Source organism: Alligator mississippiensis, chromosome 6 (genome assembly GCF_030867095.1).
Source record: "Alligator mississippiensis isolate rAllMis1 chromosome 6, rAllMis1, whole genome shotgun sequence".
NCBI classification, from domain to species: Eukaryota; Metazoa; Chordata; order Crocodylia; family Alligatoridae; genus Alligator; species Alligator mississippiensis.
Window position 1 is genome coordinate 19,631,110 of NC_081829.1, and position 11,415 is coordinate 19,642,524.

Consider the following 11,415-nt stretch of genomic DNA (forward strand, 5'->3'; position numbering starts at 1 on the left):
TGCCATCAAACTGAGGAGAGAATAAAGCCTACTTGCATCTTTTCCTGGGTGAGTGCTCTGACTAGTAGGCTGCTTCATTAAAGGTGACCACCACCACCACTTCCTGTTAGTTTTTGCATCTCTTTGATCAGCGTTTCTGCATGTTTTTGGATCCTATCCTGAGGTGCCTAGATCTCTCCATTCACTGTACAGTGAACTAATGTATCTATCACAGGGTCTTGGATTTTACTCCCAGGGCCAGGTGCCTGAAAGCTAGTAGGGTTGAAGTATTGTGTCCATGATGGTCCAGAGAAGTAGAAAATGTGCAATAAGTAATCTTAACAAGTAGATGTCACTATGTAGTCTGGCTCCTTTCTTCATGCTGTGGATTTCCCATCATAAAATGGCAGGATTCAATGTTTTTAATAGATAGACACCAATAAACATCAATGAACTTGACATTCACAGACTGACAAATATTTTAATATTGTAACCATCAAAATTTACATAAAGGAGACTAAAAAAAATCTGGGACAGAGGTAAGGAAATCTGGGGCAGGGGCCATTGCACCCATATGTACACACACACTGGCCACTGCAGGAGCTTGGGGCTGTGCTGGTAAGGCTGTGCTGGGAGCAGGGGTTGGAGAGGCAGGGCTGGTAGCACTGGGGAGCCCAGTGCTGCTGGCTGCTCGTTCTGCCCAGGTCCCAGCCAGGGTAGGGGCCAAACTCTTTACCAGCATGGCCCCCAGCCCCTGCAGCGGGCACAGCACATGTGTGCATGTATGTGTATATGTACCAAATCAATAAAAGTAAATAAATAAATAATGCCCCTAACTTCATGCAATCCTGAAAATGTCAAAATTGATAAAATTTAAATAAGTGTTTAAAAATAAATGTTAATTTTAGCCATTGAAATTAAAAAAAAAAAAAAACAACTTCTGCCAAGCCTATCCATGTTGCAGTAGGGTTCAAATGTTTTATGGACTTGATGGTCCAGAAAATATGTAAGAAACAAAAAACAATTGTCGCTTCTCTAAAATTGCTAGACTCTAAGTTTGGTATTGGATTGTTTAACTCTACAAAAGGTTTATAAACAGATTAAACTTACTGACATCCCACAGTCCAAACTACTACATTTTTACTCCAAATTATACAAGGAAAGAATTAAATTACAGTATTTCCTTTTGTCTTATGAATCAGGTATACAAAGGTATTAATATGGCTCCAGACTACAGGTGGATCATGGAGGTTGGGGGTGTGGCCAGTGGTGGGAGGGGCCTGCCATGGAATCTGGGGCCCCAGTGCCGGTGAACATAGCCCTCAGTGGAAGAGGAGTGAGTGAGGGCTGTGCAACATGCAGTTGTTTGTACACCCCTGCCATGGCAAACAGCTGCTTGGCTCACTGTTGCTCTGGTCACTGCCCAGTGTCTGCCATGTCTCCCAGGCTGGATATGGCCTATAAGATGCCCATGAGGCTGGATCTGGCTCAGGGCCCAAGGTGAGTTTCACATCCCTGAGACATACCATCTCTCTATATGGCACTCTTGTCCTTCAATATAATATCCCTTTATTCAACACTAAACCCCCAAAAAGTTAAATGAAAACTTTCTGACATAAGCAAGGAATATATAAAATATCTATCAAATTTATAGAAATTATTAACTCTAAAGTATCTTTTTTTTTAATGGTTGTTGTTCACTAAAACAACTGTATGAATGGCATGGCATATGAAGGAAAAAAACATTAAAATGGGTAGACCCCTGAATATGCAGCTTTGACAAATTAAGATGAATTGCTTAACCTGGGAGTTTTAATTAACGATGTAGCTTAAGACAGAAATACAACCTTGCAAGAAAAAAGCCTCTGCCGAGAAAAAGATCAGAAATGTGTTATACGCTGCTGCCACCCAGTGGATAGTGACTACCATAACAGAGAACTATAAGAGGTCGGAAACTGGGGGCACATCGCCACACGCGCTTGCAGCAGCAAAAAAACGTGGCACAAATTTGCGTCGCTTTTTGCAGCCAAGCACTCCCCTGCACGTGTACATTGGAACAGGGCAACATCCCCCAACTTGGAGAAACTGCTTTTTTCCTGCTCCTCCCAGCTCCCAGCATACTGGAGAAGCTGGGGCAGAACTAGGGGAGGGGAGATGTTTTGGCCAGCAATCAGAGCATCTCCCAAGAGGACTGTGATATGCTCCTGTGGCGTGCACTACATTGCTTTTTTCATGGCCTTTTTTTCTGTTGCTACATAGATTTTCTGGCAGCAATTTTTGCCCCCATGCTACAAAACTTCATTGCAGGGCAAATTTTAACATGCCAGGAGTGCAGTTTGTCACATCACAAAGAGGTTTGCAGTGCCACTGCTGCATGTGCCAGTACATCTGGATCTGGCCTGAGGGTCTAAAAGAAAATGTCTGAGAGAGAAGCAGTAAGCAGTTGCCCTTCATGGACCCTTGATAAAGGGTATAAAGTGTGAAACCATCACGTAGACACCTCAGAGGTCCTGTATCTATCAGGTTTCTGAGTGCATGAAGCACAAATGGATGCTTACATCCACAGGTGACTGGTAGCGGGGGCATGTGCCCCCCATGACAGGGCTGAACCCTGCTGCCAGCAGCTTCTGCTGGTGCTCAACAGCCCCGTCCCTGCCACTGCTGCCGCCAGCTTCTGTGGGTGCCCCACTAGATTCAGGAGGCACCAGTCACCCATGTTTACATCATCCCATCTGGACACGGTGGCCTTCCTCTCAGGATAGGCAGTAGGGCTGTGCGAGGCTTCGGACAGAACTTCAGATCCGGAAAAGCTTCAGACGCTTCAGGGTCCAAAGCGGCACATCCGGGTCAAAGCGCTGGCCTCATTAGGCTTCCTGAAGCGGTTCGGAGCTTATGAAGCACTTTGGAGCCGCCTTGGAGATTGGGTATAATGGGGAAACAATAAAATATCTAGAACTTTGTTGCTTTTTGTCTGATTTGAATTAAACTTTCAGGAGTAGTAGACTCTTCAGAGAGCATAATGCCTGCCAAGTTTCAAGAAGATTAATATAGGGGTTTGGGGGGAACTGTACCCTGAATTCTTGAAAGAAAAACTCATGTCATGTCTATGTGTTACAACATGGTGGGGAGGGGGGTGAAAATGCCGGGGTGGTAGCTCTTGCTGAGACCACCGGAATCTGGAAGATCAGTGCCGGGTGTGGGGCAGGGAACTGCACTTGAAGCTGCTGACAGGCAAAACTTGTGAAATAGATGACCCTGTGTGTGATAAGGCACAGCGGGCTGAAAACTGCAGGAGAGGTGGCCCCTGCTCAGGCCATGAAGTCTGCCAAGTTTCAAGGAGATAAGTGCAGGGGCTTGGGGGCAACTGTACCTCAAGCTGTGGACAAGCCAAACTCATGACATGGGTGACCCTGTGTGTGTTAAGGTGCAGCAGGGTGAAAGCTGCAGGGATGGTACCACCACCATCCCTGCAGCTTTCACCCTGCTGTGCCTGAACACACACAGGGTCGCCCGTGTCATGAGTTTTGCCTGTCCGAAGCCTGAGTTGCAGGCAGTTCCCCCCAAACCCGTGAACATATCTCCTTGAAACTTAGCAGGCTTGGTGGCCTGAGCAGGGGCTACCACTCCTGCAGTGTTCAGCCCACTGCGCCTGAACACACACAGGGTCATCTATGTCACAAATTTTGCGTGTCAGCAGCTTCAGGTGCAGTTCCCTCCCCCCCACACTGATCTTCTTGAAACTTGGCAGGCTTTGTGGCCTCACCAAGGGGCTACAACCCCTGAAGTTTTCACCCCCCCCCCCCCCCCGGTTGTAACACATAGATGTGACAGGAGTTTTGCTTTCAATAATTTGGGGTGCAGTTCCCCCCAAACCCCTGCACCGATCTTCTTGAAACTTGGTAGGTTTCATTCTCTCAGCAGAGGCTACAACCCCTGCAACTTTCATCCAAATGAGACAAAAACCAACAAAATTATAGATATTTCCTTGATTCCCCACTATACCCTATGGATCAGGGTATAATGGGAAATCAAAGCAAAAACCTGGTCTGGAGCTCCAGATTGGATCCCTGGCATCTGAAGCAGCTGGATCAAATAGCTGCCCACTCTCACGGGTCTAACTTGCGCAGCTTGTGAACACTGCAATACTGGGGCACATGGAGCATCCCACAGGAGTGCAGGGGGCCCTCCACGAGCTCAGCGGGGAACCCAGAATTGGATCAGAAGTACTTCCAAGTCCACTTCTGGGTCCACCAGGGAGCAAGCTGGGGGGCCCCCCACACCACCCTGGCTTGACGATCAGCTGTGGGGGGACCCTTGGGGGGGGCTCAGCTGTGGGGGGACCCCGAGTGCCCCCCCAGACCCAGGAAGCACCAGTTGCTGAACCAGGAGGGTGCATGCAGGGGGGCCTCCCACATGATCCCCAGCAAACTCAGAAGTGGACAAGAAGTGCTTCTGATCCACTTCCACGTCTGCTGCCAAGCACAATGGGGAGCCCCCCGCACTTCTGTGGGATACTCCATGCACCCCAGCATTGCAGCATTCATGAACTCCCTACTACCTAGGGGTTTGTAGAAAAAACATGTAAAGCTGTGTCTATATCCAAATCGCCGAATCTCTCCAAATCGTTTTGGAAGGTTTCAATTCAATTTGGAGAGATTAAAGGGTCCTCCAATTCAATTTGGATTCAGAGATTTGGCCACCGAATTGGGCCAAATATCCACCAAATCAAATCAGGGACTGAAGCTTCGCGCAGCCCTATTAGTGAGTCAAACTTATTGTATGTCTTGATTTGAGAAGTAGGTGTCAAAGTATGAGCTCACCTGAGAAGAATCTAACATTAAAACGAATAAGTTCCTTGAAATAATTAGAAAGGATTGTCCTTATTAAGTTTCATTCAAGTATCAGTTCTCGTATTTACCAAAATTAGAAAATACTGTTTGTCACATTTGGGCTTTTAAAGCTAAATTGCACACTGGCAAATTCAGAAGTTTCACCTCCTACCACTGGATGCCCAGATCCAGCTCCAGAATTTCTCTCCTTTGAAAATCCAGATATTTCCAGTTTGTTTCCATTTCAAATTGGGATAAAAATTAAAACATCAACATTTTCATGGAATCAAAGTTTTAAAAAAATTTGGTCTAGAATTGTAATGTTTTATGTTGGCCTTTTGGATCAACAAAAAACATTTCTGATCTAGAATATCAACACATTTCATTTATTCTGTCAGACCAATAAGAACGTACCTTACTGTTTGTGTTCAGCTCTGTAAGGTATTTGCCTACTGCTGCACTAGCCAATGAGCTGCTCTGTGGCAACATGAGGAATGAACTCTACCATCCCAAGAGATCCCAAATTCCAATTTATTGATGGGAGAGCTAGATTAATGAAGAGCTCTGAACATGCTCAAGGCTGGTGGAGCTGCAGAAATGTGAATCTTCAGAAACTCGGTTCTATTTTAATTTCAGACAGGCCTGAATCCACCAGTGGAGTAGCACTAGGGACTTCCCCTGAGCCTGATTTGAGCCATTGCTGCTCTTTTAGCAAATTAATTAATTAGCAGGTGGATTTGAGTGGAGTTCATGTCCCTGATGCAGTCAGCTTGCTAAACTGCTCAGATCTGATCACTGAAGTTGCATCAGCTTGATGTTGTGTTAAAAATCAGCAGTGTTGGGATAGAACAAATTGTCAGCTGCTGAAGGGTAAGACCCACTGGATCAGCTGCCCCACAGAACATGAGAAAAATTGTCACTGTCTTCAACAGCATAAAGTTAAACACATGGGCAAGGTGAAACAAGGCTCTAGACAGGACTCAGTTTCCTAATTTGTGAAAAGGGACAATACTCATAGAAAATGAGGGGTGGTAGGAACCTCAGGAGGTCATCTAGTCCAACCCCCTGCTCAAAGCAGGACCACCCCCAACTATATCATCTCAGCCACGGCTTTGTCTTGCCAGGTCTTTAAAACCTCTAAAGATGGATATTCCGCAACTTACCTGGGCAAGCAGTTCCCAGTGCTTTACTACCTTCATTGTGAGAAAATGTTTCTTAATACATAACCTAAACTTCCCTTGCTACAACTTGAGACCATTGTTCCTTGTTCTGCCATCTCCCACCACTGAAAACAGTCCAGCTCCATCCTCTTTTGAACCACCCTTCAGGTAGTTGAAGGCTGCTGTTAAATCCACCCTCAGTCATCTTCTCTCCAGAATAAATAAGCCCAGTTCCCTCAGCCTCTCCACAGAAGTCATGTGCCCCAGCCCTCAAACCATTTTTGCTGCTCTTTGCTGGACTCTCACAAATTTGTCTATATTCTTTATATAGTGGGAGGCCCAAAACTGGATGCAGAACTCCAGATGTGGCCTCAACAGTGCCAAAGAGAAGGAAAAAATTGTTTCCCTTGATCTGTGGGCAACACTCCTACCAATGCAGCCCAGTATGCTGTTAGCCTTCTTGGCAACAATGGCACACTTTTGGCTCATACTCAGCTTATTGTTCACTGTAACCCCCAGGTCCCTTTTTCTGCAGAGCTGCTGCTTAGCCAGTCAATTCCTAATCTGCACTGGTGCATGGGATTGTTCCATCCTAAGTGCAGGACTTTGCACTTGTCCTTGTTGAACCTCGTGAGAATTCTTTTGGTCCAAACCTCCAATTTGTTGAGGCCTCTCCAAATCCTAGACTCACCCTCCAATGTATTTACTTGGCATCATCTGCAAACATGCTGGAGGGGTCATTCCATCCCATCTTCCAGGTTCTTAGTGAAGACATTGAACAAAACCAGCCCTAGGACCAATCCCTGGGGCCTTCCACTTGATACTGGCTGCCAACTAGACATTGAGCTATGGATTATTACCTGTGAAAGGGGGAGAGAAAATTCACCCTGACTCTCACCGGCACTCACCGCAGGGGAAATGACAAGAGACAGCCGGTTCAGGCATGCCATTTTTTAAGCTGCCTGAGCCTGCAAATCAGCAACGGGAGAGGGCATGGCCAGAGAGAGGAATGTGGCCCTGAAAACACAGACAGGAAAACAGCTGGGGGCAGCGTGGGAAAATTCAAGTCCGGCAGCAGGGACACACCGTGGCATGCTGCTGGAGGCGAACAGCGTACTGAGGCACTGGCATGCCTAGCAAGTACCCAGAGAGGAAGACTGGGAAGTGCTGCAGAGTGCAGGGCAGAGGAGGCACTGGCATGCCCAGCTGGTACTCTGGGAGGAGGACTGGAAAGTGCTGTGGAGCACCAGCATGCCCTGGAGAGGCACCAGCATGCCCTGGAGCTTCTCCTGGAAGAGAAATGGGAAGCATTGTGGAACAGAGTAAGGGGCCAGGAGGAACGGGCCGAGTGCTGTGGACCTGCCACACTGACAGGGAACCTCCAAGCGGGACGAGGGCTGGAGACAGTACCAGGTGGTGAGACAGTTGGTAGGACAGGCAGCAGTGTGGGGCCATGGGGCTACAACAGCCCAGGGCCTGAACAAGGCAGGGAACCAAGATGGGCTGCCAAGGCAAGAAGTGGGCACACCAGCTGGAGTGACCCAGACAGCCCAGCCTTGGGTCAGATGGGACCAAGGTGGGGACCCAAACAAAGCCCCTAGAAGAGGACTGCTGGGGGCACAGCTGCGAGCTACCAAGCCTGCAAGGCAGTTCTTAAAAAGGGGAAGGCAAAAAGTCCCAGCCAGGAGCCTGCGAGCCTGAGAGACAAGACCTCAGGATCCATCAGTGGATGCTGATCTTTTCTGTTGGTATTACTCATAAGTTTACTGTTATCTCAAGATTGAGGCAGGTTTAATTGCAAAGTTTACAGTCCACAGATGAAGAACGGCCTATGAAGAGCTGATGGACAGAAAGTCGCCAACCCTCAGAGGTGGAACGGCACAGATAAGATGATAAGTGAGATCTTCGGAGATTGATGTACATCTAGGCCATAGATGTGGTAAGGGTGGGGTAAAGATGAGATTGGAGCCCCACGAAGAAGCCCAGGTGTGAGACCCCATGGGTCACCTGCTGGAATTGTCTACTAAGAAGAACATCAAGTCATGACGGGCAAGCAGGAACAGCAACCAGAACACACAGGTGGTGCTAACATGGGGACCCATCCTGACATCGCTAGGGGCAGGGCACTAGCTAAGTAGGGACCCAAGCCCTACAACACCTACCAGTGACACTACCCTCTGATCCTGATGATCCAGCCAATCTCCTACCCACCTTACAGTCCATTCATTCAACCTGTACTTTCTTAGCTTGCTTGCAAGAATGGTATGGGAGACTGTATCAAATACCTTGGTGTTAGCAAGGCTTATCTCACTCACTGCTCTTCCCACATCCAGAGAGTCAGGCAGTCATCTCATCATAGAAGGCAATCAGGTTGGTCAGATATGACCTGCCCTTGATGAATCCATGCCGGCTGTTCCTAATCACCTTTTCCTCCAAATGCTTAGAAATGGATTCTTTGAAGACCTGCTCTATGATTTTTCCAGGAACTGAAGTGAGGCTGATTGGTCTGTAGTCCCCTGGATCCTCCTTCCCTTTCTTAAAGATGGGCACTATATTTGCCCTTTTCCAATCTTCTGGGACCTCTCCCAATCACCACAAGTTTTCAGAGATAATGGCCATCAGCTCTTTAATTACATTGGCCAGCTAATTCAGCACTCTTGGCTGCAACATGTACAGCCCCATAGGTTTGTACAAGTCCAGCTTTTCTAAATAGTTCTTACCTGGTCTTTTACCACTGTTGGCTGCTCACCTCCTTCCCAAACTGTGCTGCCAGATGCAGTAGTCTGGGAGCTAACTTTGCCTGTGCAGACTGAGGCAAAAAGGCATCAATTATTTCAGTCTTTTCTGCATCATCTCTCACTAGGTTGCCTCCCCCATTTAGTAAGGGACCCATACTTTCCCTGATGTTTCTCTAGTTGCTGACATATTTGTAGAAACTCTTCTTGTCACCCTTCACATTCCTGGCTAGTTGCAACTCCAGTTGTACTTTAGCCTTCCTGACTTCATCCCTGCATGCCCAAGCAATACTTTTATACCTCTTCCTAGTTGTTTATCCAAGTTTCCACTTTTTGTAAGCTTCCTGTTTGTGTTTTAGGTCACTGGGCCCATCTACTCATGCTATTAATGCACTCAGAAAACCTCTGGCACTTTTTATCAGAGTTTATTACCCTCAGGTGCAGCATTTACACGTGTGCCCAGGACCACAGCATGTTGAGCTGGGGCAGTGCAACCCCAGCTGACCAGGGAGGAAGGGGAGAAAGGGGAAGGCAGGGGGAGGGGCCAGCCTGCCAGCCCACAGCTGCTTCACCCTGGCTCAGTGTGCTGTGGAGGCAGCCCCTGTACTAATAGCATCCTCATGCCCCAGCCAGCCCCAGTCACAGTCTACACGTGCATTGCAACATACTAAATAACTCTGCCATAGAATAGTACTTGTCCGGAACAGTACTATCATACAGCGAAATTAATTAGTTTACTGTGGCCTAATAGTGGGACCCACAGTTATGCTTTACTGTGGAGCTAACTAGTCAACTCCACATAAGTGTACATATAGATGCTGCCACTGAAGAGTTCCTTGCTAAGCCAAGCTGATCTTCTGCCATACTTGCTAGTCTTCCCGCACATACTTACCCATCTTTGCAAAGTGCTTTGAGATGTTCAAACAAAAAGCACTATATAAAAGTGCCAAGTATATCGTGTTACGGACTAGTATTTTTCAAGTGGGATCTGGCCTTTGCCCTAATGTTTCCACCTTGGCCCAAAACCAAGAATCAATATATTACCAAGAATCACCAACTGGTCGATCCCGATTGACCCGCCCCTGATAGTCGATCTCAGTCTGGGCGGGGTCTAGCCCCCCCGGACTGAGATCAACTGCCAGAGGCTCTGCAATTCAGAGTGTCCAGGATGCAGTCCGGGAACGGCAGGACATATAAGCGGCAGGACACATGACAGGATGCCAGGGCCTGCTTGAGTGAGTGGGATGATCCCCCTCCATACTCCCTGCCACTGGGTGAGTGGGGCCCTGGCCAAGCCAGGCCAGGGGAGGGTCAGAGCCCGGGAGGCTTGTCCAGGCGTGCAGGGGGGCTCCCACCACTGCATGTATCCTGGTGGAGGCCTGGGGGCCATGTGCTCCCATGATCTGTGTGCAGGGTGAGGTGGCTGCCACTGTGCTCTGGGCTTTGCACCCCAAGCCCTGATGCAGTGCAGGGGACAAAGCCTGGGGCACAAAGCCCAGTGTGCATCAGCAGCTGCCTTGCCCCATGCACAGATCACGGGGCACATGCCCCCCCCCCCCCCCAATGCAGGCCAGCTCAGGTGGCTGCAGCAGCAGTGAGGGAGGAAGGGAGTGGGGCTAAAGCAGGGACAGGCCCTGAAGCTGGGTCGGGACAGACCCACAAGCGGCTTGTCTAGGGGAAGTGGGGACATGCACCATGGGAGGGCATGGGGGGCACATGCCCTCAGATCTGCATGCAGGGTGGGCTGTAGCTGTGGACTGGAGCCAGGCTCTTACTAGCAGGGGGGCTATGCTGCCGGGAAAAGCCCAGCCTGTGGTGATGGCCCTGGCAGTGGGGCCACAGGTGAGCTGCAGCCACCCAAAAATTTGCTGTAGCCCCCCCAACCACCCCTCCCAGTGCCACCACGGCCTGTCCTGAGCACCGTGGCACAGACTTCCCCTCTCCCTGAGCATAGGAGACATGTGCCCAGGATCTGCATGGGGCAGGGTGGCTGCCATTGTGGGCTAGGGCTGGGAGCCTGCACTGCGCTGGGGCAGGCTGCAGTGGCAAGTGGCAGCACTGGGAGGGTGGGCTACAGCCTCCCCGTAGCTCTTCTCCAAGTGCCACCAGCCTCCCTGCCCAGAAGAGCCTGGCCCCAGCCCACAGCTGCGGTCCGCCCCACCCTCCCCTACATCCAGATCCAGGGGCACGTGCTCCCCATGCCCTCCCTGCTGGGGGGTGAGTCTCCAAATATTTTTTTCTCCCTCTGCCTCAATCTGCCTCCACCCTTTCCCTCCCCACAGACTTACCTGATGGGCTGGGGGGGAGGCGAGGGGTAGATCTTGGGTTGCTTTTAAATTCCAAAAGAGGGAACTCCTACTGAAAAAGGTTTCAGCTAGAGGTCTTCATCTGGCAGCAAGAGAGTTGCCAGATGCCCCAAAGATCCCGTAACATTTTATGGTTGAAAAACTTACTGTGCATTTCCTTCAAGTTTTGGGGCTTAATAAGCCCGTTGTGGCAACGGTCGCTGTAAGCCATTTTCTGTACATGAGGGAAGAAAATGGGAGATCATGCTAGAGACAGAGGGCATATGGGGACACATTGAACCCCTGAAGGAAGGGAGATCAGGGTCCCTGTTATGGTGGGGGTGGGGAATGAGAAAGGGGGACATAGCTAAGATAAGAGAGGTCCTGGGAAATGCACAGCCCCCTGCTCTCACAGCACAAAGGACGG